General features: G+C 49.8%; 1 protein-coding gene and 1 non-coding gene across 7 annotated transcripts in view; one reads left to right on the top strand and one right to left on the bottom strand.

The window, feature by feature from the left end:
• ANKRD11 (ankyrin repeat domain containing 11) overlaps window positions 1-12,267 on the top strand; it is a 117,438-nt gene that overhangs the window by 68,451 nt on the left and 36,720 nt on the right. The gene's annotated exons all lie outside the window — the stretch shown is intronic.
• On the bottom strand, window positions 2,005-2,076 carry TRNAY-AUA (transfer RNA tyrosine (anticodon AUA)). Its single transcript has one exon. It is a non-coding gene; the product is annotated as a tRNA-Tyr (tRNA).

Below are 12,267 nucleotides of genomic sequence, written 5' to 3'. Positions count from 1 at the left end.
TGCTCCCAAGACCGAGGCACATGTGCACTGCTGCCTGTGTTGTCACTGATCTGCACACTTGTAGACACGGGGAGTAGGTGTGGGGGTGAAGCCCCTGTGACATGGGCAAGAGCCCAGAGGCTGCAGCCCCGCTGTTCGCAGGGCCCTGTGGCGTGGGGCTGGAAGTTGCAGTGAGACCCACAGTCTCTCCTTCATTAAACCCAGCAGCGGGCTGTGGCTATGTGTGTGGAGTGGGTGGGGTGTGTTTATGTGAGGGTGTGTGTGTGGAGCGGGTATGTGGATGTGTGTGTGTTGTGTTTATGTGAGGGGGTGGGTGTGTGTGGGGTATGTGTGAGTGGCGTGTGAGGGTGTGTGTGGCGAGTGTTCCTGTGGCGGGGTGGGGGTGTGGGGGTGTGGAGGGGTCTCTGGGACCCAAGGTTGTGGATGTGCTTGTTGCTGGTGGCATGTGAGGAGGTCCCTGCACTGCATGCCCCTGGAGGAGCCTGGGGGCTGTGGTTGTGAGAAGTGGGTGTGGCCTCACAGAAGGAAAAGGACCAGACGTCAGCAGTCAGCACAGAAAATGCGCCTGCCTCGCGTTGTGAAGGGCTTGCTGCTTCTCACTGCTGTCAGCGCAGTGTTCTTCACAAAAGGATGGAGCGGAGGAGGTGCGCTGGGGGAGGGCGGGGTGTCATCGGCCCCTCCCCAAAGTCCTTCCCTCACCCAGAGCACCCAGCTTGCTCCTGGCTCTGTCGCCCCAGTCCCAGGACAGAAGGAGCAGCTGGGGGCAGCCCCTTCCCGGCTCCCTTGCAGGGTCGCCTTCGGGAGGAGCTTTTTGTGCTCCTCCTTGTCCAGAGAGAAGGGCCATCCTGCCAGGGAAGGACTGCCAGGGAAGGACTGGCAGGGAAGGGCTGGGAGGGACTATGATGCCAGAGTTAGAAATGGCCCTTTGTCATCTCCTCTGCTGTATCTCTCTGTGGCTTTGACTCTCCCAAGGACCTCATGTCCGTGGAGTCTTACAGTATCGTCTTTCTGTGCCTGGCTGCCGCACTGAGCATAATGTCCTCAGTGTTCTCTGCTCCTCAAAGTCCCGTGTGGTAGCATATTGCAGGATCTCCTTCCTTTCTAAGGCAGGATGGTGGACATTCTGTTGTGTAGATAAACCACACTTTGTCATCCATTCATTTGTTGATGGGCACTTGGGTTGTGTCCATGTTTTGACTCTTATGAGTAGCGCTGCTGTGAACGTGAAAGAGCAAATAACTCTTTGGAACCCTGCTCTCATTTGTGGGGAGGGTATGTGCTCAGGAGTGGACTTGTGGGGTCACATGGTGATTAGGACTTGGCCTTTTTGTGGACCTTCCCAGTGGCTCTGGTATCTTACATTCTCCCAACAGCGCACCATGGGTCCAGGAGCCGCCCCTGCCAATAGCAGGTCCTGGGCCTTGGAGGTGATGGCTGAAGGGCCTGGGATCAGCCCTTGCAGGCAACAGCCTGGCTTCTGTTGACATCTATTATGTGTGATGTCCTTTAAAAAAAAAAATTATTTGGCTGCACTGGGTCTTAGTTGTGGCATGCAGGATCTCCAGTTGCAGTATGTGGGATCTAGTGTCCTGACCGGGGGTGGGACCTGGGCCCTGCATCGGGAGTGCAGAGTCTTAACCACTGCACCACCATGTCCTTTTTGGGGGAATCCCCAAAGTTGCACCGTACCTTTTTCACAGAACTGATACTTGAATCTGCACTGTTGTTCTGGAAACAACAGTTCAACTGGCATATGAACACTTTTATGCCAATAACTTTGACAACTTAGATAAGATGGACAAATTCCTTAAAAGACACAAATCACCTAAGCTCACTGAAGAAGAAATGGATCACCTGAGTAACCCTGTGTTTATTAAGTGAAGTCGCTCTGTCGTGTCTGACTCTTTGCAACCCTATAGACTGTAGCCTACCAGGCTCCTCTGTCCATGGGATTTTCCAGGCAATAGTACTGGAATGGATTGCCATTTCCTTCTCCAGGGGATCTTCCCAACCCAGGGCTCGAACCTGGGTCTCCTGCGTTATAGACAGACGCTTTACCATCTGAGCCACCAGGGAAGTCCTATTAAAGAAATTGAATTTTTAATTAAAATCTTGACACAAGCCTTCAGTCCCTGGTGTCCTCACTGGTGATTTCTACTATTCCTTAAAGAGTGGGGAGCATCTGTCATACACAGGCTTCCCCTCTGTCCTCAAGGCAGGGTTACCTGGGTTCTGTAATCAGAGAAGGTCATGCTGAAAAGCCACAAGCCAGTTCCCACATGAATGTGGCTGTAAAGACCCTGACTTTGAAGCAAAGTAGATTAGCAATTTAAAAGGATAGTGATGCAGGTAGGATTTATCTTGGCAGCTCATATTGGATTTAACATTCAAAAATTAATCACTGTAACATGCCAGACTGACACCTAGAAAAGAAAAACTGGGAGATCATCTCGAAAGACGCGAAGCAAAGAAAGTGGCAAAAGCCCGTACCCCTTCATGCCGCGTCGAGAAGGCCTCCTTCCGTCTGCTGAGCCGCCGGGGGCCCTGCCACGGCTAGATGCGCTTACCTGTGAATAGCTCGGCTGAGTCCTCTCCTGGCACCAGGTGAAAGGGGGCTGCTGCGGGCACCTCTTTTGTTCTCTTCTTAAAAATAAAAATAACCTTATTGCTGAACCAATACTCTGCATTGTGGAAAATTAGGAAATAGTAATAAGGAACGATAAAGCATAAAATACCATATTTTCATCATTTGGAGGAGAGATTGTGTGTGTGTTTACACATGTGTACATACATGCAGAGATGGGCACAATAAAGGACAGAAAAGGTGTGGACCTAATAGAAGTAGAGGAGATTAAGAAGAGGTGGCAAGAATACACAGAATAACTATACAAAGAAGATCTTAATGAACTATACAAAAAAAGATCTTAAAGTGATGGTGTGATCACTCACCTAGGGACAGACATCTTGGAGTGTGCAGTCAAGTGGGCCTTAGGTAGCATCACTATGAACAAAGCTAGTGGAGGTGATGGAAATCCAGCTGAGCTATTTCAAATCTGAAAAGATGATGCTGTAAAAGGGCTGCATGCAATATGCCAGCAAATTTGGAAAACTCAGCAGTGGCCACAGGACTGGAAAAGGTCAGTTTTCATTCCAATCCCAAAGAAAGGCAGTGCCAAAGAATGCTCAAACTACTGCACAATTGCACTCATTTCACACGCTAGCAAAGTGATGCTCAAAATCCTTCAACTAGGCTTCAACAGTATGTGAATTGAGAAATTCCAGATGTAGAAGCTGGATTTAGAAAAGGTAGAAGAACCAGAGATCAAATTGCCAACATCTTTTGGATTATAGAAAAAGCAACAGAATTCCAGAAAAACATCTGCTTCATTGACTAAAGCCTTTGACTATGCGGTTCCCAACAATCTGTGGAAAACTACTACAGAGATGGGAATACCAGACCATCTTATCTGCTTCCTGCGAAACCTGTATGCAGGTCAAGAAGTAACAGTTAATACTGGACATGGAACAGTACTGGTTCAAAATTGGGAAAGGAGTCATCCTGCTTATTTAGCATATGCAGAGTATATCGTGAGAAATGTCAGGCTGGATGAAGCACAAGCTAGAATCAAGATTGCTGCGAGAAATATCAATAACCTCAGATATGCAGATGACACCACCCTTATGGCAAAAAACGAAGAGGAACTAAAGAACCTCTTGATGAAGGTGAAAGAGTGAAAAAGCTGGCTTAAAACTCAACATTCAAAAAATGAAGATCATGGCGTCCGGTCCCATCCATGGCAAATAGATGGGGAAACAATGGAAACAGTGACAGACTTTACTTTCTTGGGCTCCAAAATCACTGCAGGTGGTGACTGTAGCCATGAAATTAAAAAACGCTTGCTCCTTGAAAGAAAAGCTATGACAAACCTAGACAGCATATTCAAAAGCAAAGACATCACTTTGCCGACCAAGGTCCGTCTAGTCAAAGCTATGGTTTCTCCAGTAGTCATGTATGGATGTGAGAGTTGGACTATAAAGAAGGCTGAGCTCTGAGGAATTGATACTTTTGAACTGTGGTGCTAGAGAAAACTCTTTAGGGTCCCTTGGACTGCAAGGAGATCAAACCAGTAAACTCCAATACTTTGGCCACCTAATGTTAAGAGCCGACTCATTAGAAAAGACCCTGATGCTGGGAAAGATTGAAGGCAGGAGAGAGAAGGGGATGACAGAGGACGAGATGGTTGGATGGCATCACTGATTCAATGGACGTGAGTTTGAGCAAACTCCGGGCGATGGTGAAGGACAGGGAAGCCTGGTGTGCTGCAGTCCATGGGGTCGCAAAGAGTTGAACACAACTGAGCGACTGAACAACAGCAAACAGCAGCAGTGCATGCACTGTATGTGTAAGGCTGCAGGGTCCAGGTGTTCCTGCACTGGTCCCGGTACTGCTATGGAATGTGGGCAGCTGTGTGGACAGCCCTGCGGTCAGTGGTCAGCGGCTGGGGTGAAGGAGTGGCCTGATTGCATCTGGGGGAAGGCTCCTACTCAGGGCTGCACTCACGCTGATTCCTTGCAATAAACCTCTTAATATGCATATCTGTGTTTCTGACAGAACCCTGGCTGACGAGTATATAATATGTATTTATTAATTTTGCAGTCGGTGGTTGTTGCCTGTGTGTCAGTGAGCTCTGTCTCGTCTGCTGTGGGACTGTGGAGAGGCCTCCAGGGTGCAGGGTCCGACATCCGGCCCGCCCCCGGCCTTTCCCTGACACAGTTCCCGCCCTGCCCACCAGGCCCTGCTCTGCCTCTGTCCTTCTGCGCTAGAGCCTTGGCCGTGCCTTTCCGTAGCCTGTTTCATGGGTCGTTGGAATGGAGTCTGCTTGTGACTGTCAGGCTCTGTTACGTGGCTGTTTTTTATTGGTTTTGTGTTGCTACCTTCATCACGTTTCTTCTACACTGTTAAGATATGTTCTGATTTGAAAAACCTCTTTATTGAGATATTTTTTGGAAGTAAACACTTTTTCCTCTTAAGAATCACTGTTATCGGTGTCTCCCAGTTAACTGTGTAGCATTTTGTCACCCCCGGTTTTAAAGACTTAATTCCCAGTGTAGTTTCCTCTCTCTCTGGCCCTTGTTCTTAGTTCTCTGACTTAAACTGTCAGTGCTCTCCCCACCCCACCACGCTGCACTCTGGTGTTAAGAGGTCGGTCCTTTCAGGTTGTTAGACTTGCTCTGTGGGCCTTGGTGGACAGTTTTCATGACTGTTTGTCCTGTGTCTTTGAAAAGCAAGGGCACCGAGTGATGACTGGCTGGGTGCTGTGTGTGCTCGTTGGCCGGACTGGCTACTGTGCCCCAGTCTCCTGTGTTCTGATGTTTGCTGGGCTGATGTCCGTGGCCCGTCAGCTTTTGTAGGGCGCTGTAGCGTCTGTTCTGTCATTGTATCAGGGTTTGCTCTTGACTCCAGGGCGTCCTCCCGTCTCCTGAAGGGAGCCTCAGCTCTGCAGGGGTGGCTGCTTCCTCCCTGGTTGTGTCCAGGGCCGTCTGCTTGCTGTTTAGCCCAGGTATCTTTTTTGTCCTCTCAAAATCTTCCTGGGTTGTTAAGTTTTCAGCGTCCCTTACTCATTCTGAGCTAGGCAGGTGCGTTTTCCATCCGGGCTGGCATACCCTGTCTCCCAGCTGTTTCTGAGTCCTCTCACTTCTGCTCTTAGAAACATTTAGTTCTGTCGCGCTGTCACACTTGACTTGTTTCTCTTTTCTTTCCTATTTTGCCTTTTTAGTTTTTTTCTCTACAAGTTTGGGAATTATACATTTTCGTGGTCACCTTGAAAGTGATGTGTGACAAACCAGCCTTTCTCTTGGTTTCCTGGTGGCTGTACAGCTTTTGGAGATTTTGAAACTTGTACAGCTTTGAAGAAGTTCAGTGTCAGATGTAGGGAAATGACCCCCTGACTCTTCGGCCCACCTAGGACATACAGCCCGCTCGCCTTTTCTCATAGTTCTCGTCTCCTCGTTTCCTGTCCTGTGTGTGCTGTGTGTGTGTTTATATATTTTCACCTGCAACTTCCACTTCTTCCGAATGATCTTTACTGAAGCTTCATGATGAAACCAGAGAGGTGCACGTCAGCGTTTCCTGAAGGTGAAGACAGAGTGGAGAGCCGGCGCTGACCTGTGCAGGCCTTGTTTGGGCCTCTGCCTGCCTGTGATGCAGACCTTGCTCTCGCCCCTGGTTCTCCTACTCCCAGATGCCTTCTCCAGGCTGTAGAGGAGTGCCTGCATTTGTCCCCAAGACTCCTTGATTCAGCATAATTTTGGAAGATGGAATTATTTTATCCTCTCAGGTCTGTGTTGGTCGGTTCACTGGGAGCTGCTGGCCCAGCGGCCGTGGTCCTGAGAACTGATGCTTGGATGCCCTCCCTGCACAGAGGCCTGGTCAGTACCCCCACGATTACCTGAGCCTAGACAATACCATCTGTTCAGCTGAGACTTGTCAGGGGCTGTAAATAAAATAACACTTGAGAATACAGCTCCATTCATATACAGTTAAAATGGATCGTTGAGGCCCACACGCTCCCTGAGGAGTGGGCGCTGTCGTTGTTGATAGTTGCTGTGGGTCCCGGGCGCTTGCCTGGGTCCATGTGGCCCTACAGGGCAGTGATGCCTGTCCTCATTTACAGACAGGGAGACGGATGGCAGGTTGAATGGCTTGCTCATAACTTCAGCCCGTGAGCACAAAGTGTGTGCCACGGCCACAGCCACCCCGCAGGCGGTGAGGGGCCCGACTTCCTAAAGCCCTGGCCTGAAGCAGCCTGTAGTGCAGGCCTTCACTCCCTCTACTCGGTCTGGTTTGGAGCCAGAACAGGGGAGGGAGCCTTCCATGGTCCTGGGATTGTCTCTCAGGGCCCCAGACACTGCTGGGAACACCCGGAAGCAGGAGCAGTGAGTGCTGGCGGTGAACCTGGCTGGCCGCAGCCTCGCTCACATGTGCTTCCTCCCTGGCGTGGGCTTGGGACCAGGTCCTCTCTCTGGAGCAGGCTGTTGACGGGGGGCGGGGGGCTTGCCTGCTGCGGCACCCCGCCCCGCGCTGGCCGCCTCGTGCATGGGAACACCCGTGTTGTGACTTACACAGATCACACAGAAGGCAGTCTGAGTTGATACATGCTTTGAAAGAATTTGCCACAGATGCAGTTTAAATAGTTGAATCTTTAAAACAAAGCACTGGAGTTTTTAGCTGTTGATTTGTATGTCTGTTCAGAAAGTTAGATATGTGAGTGGTCGTGACTAGAGGTCCTCCTGAGTCCAGGACTTGCCCAGGCCCCTGTCCACACCTCCTCTCTGTCTTCCACCCCTTCGCCATGTGGAGGAATTACTGAAGAAGACATCGAGGAAATGAAAGTTTGGTTTAAAAAGAAAAAAAAAAGAAAGTTTGGTTATTCTATAAAAACAATTTCTCAGAACATTTTTAACAACTCCATTTTAACATACAATTTTTTCTTCCTTGGAATATTTAGTATTTGATTCTAATGATGACTATACTGAGAAGCGTATCTGTAGGGCCCATAAATAGATTTTTGCAACATGAAATATCAAGTTTGTTTTTTCCTCTTAATAATGTGAGCTCATGATCCAGGGGTTTATTTGCTTTGCGTTCTGTACAGTGGCTTAAAAATATGGTAGGAAGAAGATAGGAGAAAAGTATGTTTCTCTTCACCACATCTCAGACTGGAAGACCGAAGGGGACAGGGCAGACGCTTCTGATCCAGGGAGACGGTGCTGGAGTCGCGCCAGGGCGTGCCTGCTTCCCTTCTGTGCTGTTTGGTTCATGTTGGGCCGTCTCTCTGCAAGCCTGTCAGGAGCTCCCCTGTTTATACCGCTGGTTTATCCTGGACTGAATGGTTTGGCTACAAGGTCTCAAACTCTCCAAAGACGAAATGGCCTCTGTTTTCCAAACAAAGTTGAACTGGGTTCTGAGGCTCGAACCTTAGACGGTCTGGCCTGGGCCCTTCCTCAGGCTGTGGCTGCCCTCCTCTCTTCTGGGACTTCTGGCTGCCTGTGAAGCCGGATGTGGAGCCAGTCCTGGGAACCTTGGACCCGGGCCTGGGGAGGCTCAGGTGATGTGTGGGCAGGAGGACTGGACGCCTCTGAAGTGGCTCACGCCCTGTGCCTCGAGGCTGCCGTCTCGTGGCCACTTCATGTCCGTACATGAGTTTGCACAAAGATGGTTCATCCAGGGGCTTTATTTTGCTTCTGCAGGTATATAATTTTGCAGTGTTCAGGGATTGGAAGGCATGTTTACATACATGGAATTACTTTCACTGGTACCAGTGGGATTTAAGCAGTGGGCAGGGTAATAAGGGGAGGGGATGGGTGCTCCTTTAATCTGGAATTCCTTTAATCTGGAATTTTTGTGACATTATCCTCTATTTACAGCTTTCAGAAATCGTCTTGTGTCACGGCAGATATGTTCAGAGCTGTTGCCAAGGTGACGAGCCTCTTCTCACCACCCACACAGTCCTGCTGGGAGGGGCTGCCTGGAGGGGTCTGTTCAACTAAGAGGTCCACAGGCTGCCCCCTTCTAGCTTGATGGTTCGACTGCTTTCCTTGGTAACTTAAAAAGAAAAATCCTGTGATGCGTTTCCCATGGAGCGAAGGGGACCCACGTTGCCTCTGTGGTTTTCAGCCGACCTCCTTAGAAACACACAAGTGACTTGGGCTTCATGTGTTTGTCAGTGGAAACGTTCAAAAATATTGCACATAAGCAACTTTAGTCATGGCCTGGGTTATGATTTACGGTTTTTTCCCTGGGTTAAAGGAGTCTGAAGTCGCGTATATTGCAGCGCTGCTCCTCCAGTCCGCCTCTCTGAAGGCTGCTTGCACAGTCAAGTATACTTGTGTGTCATTCGGGGCCTTCTCCTGTTCACCTGCCACTTCACTGCACTTTCAGGAACAGGAAACCATCAACCATGTTTGGGTCCTGAACCCTCTGAGGATTGGGGCAAAGCTGTGAATGGATCCTCTCACTGTTCCTTCAGAGTTTCTGGGGCCTCAGGGCTCCCCTGACCTTTGTGCTGTCACCTCTGCTGCCCCTGAACTTGGTCTCAGAGCTTCGAATTCAGTTTCTGTTTAGATGAAAGTTCCTGATTAGTGACTTTGAGTAGAACCTGGTCTTACTCCACAGAAGACTCTCTTACATGCAGAGTTCCTTTTCCCCTTTCTCAGTCAAGATCTCTTGATAGTTTTACAACTGAAGACATATGCCACCACCAGAAGTGACAGGAAGAGTGGTGTGAATGGCTGTGCCAGTGTGAAGCTGCATCAGGTCTTTTAGAAAAGTTTGTTTATTAACTGTGCTGGGTCTTGGTTGCTGCACGGGCTTTTCTTTAGTTGTGATGAGCGGGGGTCAGTTGCAGTGCTCAGGCCTCTCACTGCAGTGACTTCTTCCATCGTGGAGCACAGGCTCTAGGGCAAGCGGGCTTCAGTAGTTGTGGCCCCTGGGCCCTAGAGCGCAGGCTCAGTAGCTGTGGCACACGGGCTTAGTTTGGTAACTGCCAGGCACCATGTGGGGTCTTCCTGGATCAGGGATCGAACCTGTGTCTCCTGCATTGGCAGGCAAATTCTTTACCACTGAGCCACCAGGTAAGTCCTGCTTCAGGTTTTTACAAGGATTTAGTTTCTTGTAGTTTGATTTCTAGTGGTAAGCCTTAAACTTTTAGGTATACACGTACAGAAGTGCAGACGGGTGTTCACTGTAGCATTGTTTGTATTGCCAGAGTTGGAACACCACAAATGCCAGTCAACAAGAGAAAATAAATACCACACTGCAGTCATAATAAAGTAGAACTACGTTTAACAGAAGCCTAGATGAATCCTCAAAAGCATTCTGGAGGGCAAAGGTGTATGAGGATCTGTGCAACCTGTTTCCTGTAACAATACCACGTCATGTGTAGAGGCTGGCAGTGTAGCGTTAGCATGAGTGTGAAGACATGTATGGTGAGGATTAGCCTGAGAATCCAAAATCTTCAGAGAAGAGAGGAGGAGACAGCAGGCTTCATCGGGGCTGCAGCTACGCATGTATTACTTTATATAATGCATTCCAGACCAAATATGGCAAAATGAGCAGACGATGGACGCATCAGTGGTTCTTTAATTGCGCCTCATACTCTTCTGTTTGCTTCTCCATTGTTACTTTGTTGTAAGATGACAAGGACAGAAAATCCTTCCTGTGAGGAAATCACGAAAGCAACCAACCCGATTTAAACGTGTTCACGGCCCTCCAGATTCCTGGAATGGTTTGGAAAAGAACTAAACCTCAGCACTGTGAACATGTGCGTCAGACAGTGGTGCTGTGGGCTTTGAGGATGCAGAACTGACCTCAGTTGCTGCTGTCGACTGGCTCGCCCAGCCTGTAATTTTTTAAATTAAAGTTTCTTAGGTTTTTTGTGATTGTTTTTGTGTGTGTGTGTGTTTTTTAAATATTTATTTATTCATTCCTTTTGGTTGCACCAGGTCTTAGTTGCAGCTTGAGGGAAGTTTTAGTTGCAGCATGCGGGATCTGGTTCCCTGACCAGGGACTGAACCCCAGCCTCCTGCATAGGGAGCACGGAGTTGCTGGACCACCAGGGAAGTACCTGTGTTTTGTTTTTAATTGGCAGGTGCTGCGGTTGGAACCAAGCTGGCCACTTGGCACACCTTGGCTTGTGTCCAGGGGAGTCCCCAGGTCCCATTATGACCCAGCTCCAGCTCTCACCGCAGTGCTCGGACCTCACCTCGTGTCCCTGTCCCACCTGAATGGGACCTGTGACAGGCAGAGTCCCCTGGAAGCCTCCGGCTTCCCAGCCTGGAGGGGTTTCTGGGTGGGGCATGGTTCTACTCTGGACTCCCTGAGCTTCTCACTTGCTCACTTGGGACACTCATTCCCATAGTGCCTGTGAAATAACTGTCCTAGGGCCAAACTCGTAGAGTTTCTCCATATTATGTAGGTAAAATGATTAGTAAAACACAGAATATTAAATGAGGTCTGTGGACGCAGTTTGCAGTTCCATCAGCTTGATTCTGTTAACTGGATGACAGAGGCACTGTGTGTGCATAGTGGGAGATTATAAAATACAAAAAAGACCAGAAACACATTCCCGCTAGGATCCCTGTGTTACTCGCTTTTCTGGATTCTTGCTTTGTGGATTAATTATATTTTATTATTACCTGTTGAATTTTAGCAAAAACGAGATCCTACTATCTTATAACTGCTTCTTTCTCACCCAACGGTCTCTGCCTTTCCGTCTTAAACCTCAGAGCAGCTGTGACCTGCCGTTCAGTGTGTCTGTCAGAGCTGGCACAGGATTGGCCCTCTTTCTTCTAGGGCTGGGGAAATACCTCAGGCTTTGCCACCTCAGGTACTAGGACCACTATTTACAGGTATTGACATGCTGGTGACTCCAGGGAGGGTCTCGTGGGGAGGAAAGCCTGCACTGGCAATGGGAGGGCTGTCAGAAGTCCTTGCTGGGTCCCCTTCCAGCTGTTCCTTTTCTCCAGGGAGGGAGCAGTAAGTGCCCACCAGCCTCTTCAGTTCAGTTCAGTTGCTCAGTCGTGTCCGACTCTGCAACCCCATGGGCTGCAGCATGCCAGGCTTCCCTGTCCATGACCAGCTCCCCGAGTTTACTCAAACTCATGTCCATTGAGGCAGTGATGCCATCCAACTATCTCATCCTCTGTCGTCCCCTTCTCTTCCTGCCTTCACTCTTTCCCTGCATCAGGGTCTTTTCAAATGACCAGCCTCTTGCTTTGGGCTAAACTGAGAATGTTGTTAATCTGCTGTAAACAAACCCCAGGTTCTGTGATAACCACTCCCTGGCTCGGACTAGCTACGCTCAGAGTCCCTTTCCCCACGCGAGGGGAGCAGCCAGAGAGCCAGGCCTGGGGCCTTCCTCAGGTGGAGGTGACCCTGAAGCCAGGGGCCTGAGGGGCCCCGGTGCACAGGACATGGGGGGGAAGCTGGGGGAGCGTGTGGCCGGTTACTGTTGCATAGGTGTGTTAAGTCCCTAGGCCGCAGTAACGGCGCCAGGCAGCAGGCGCGGCACAAGCGCGTCCTCAGTTCTGAAGGCAGACTTGGGAGGAGGGGTGCTGGTGGGACACCCCTCGCCAGGCCCAGCAGAGGCCCTGGCCGCCCCCAGTTTCCTGGGCTTATGGCCACGGTGCCGTCCCCTTTCCCTCATCAGGATGCCTGCGCTGGGGCGAGGGTCTACTCAGAGCACCTCGAGACCCTCACTTGGTTCC

This window comes from Ovis aries, chromosome 14 (assembly GCF_016772045.2).
Source record: "Ovis aries strain OAR_USU_Benz2616 breed Rambouillet chromosome 14, ARS-UI_Ramb_v3.0, whole genome shotgun sequence".
In the NCBI taxonomy this organism is placed as follows: Eukaryota; Metazoa; Chordata; class Mammalia; order Artiodactyla; family Bovidae; genus Ovis; species Ovis aries.
Note: the sequence above shows the minus strand (reverse complement) of the source record. Positions and strands in the feature narration are given on the sequence as shown.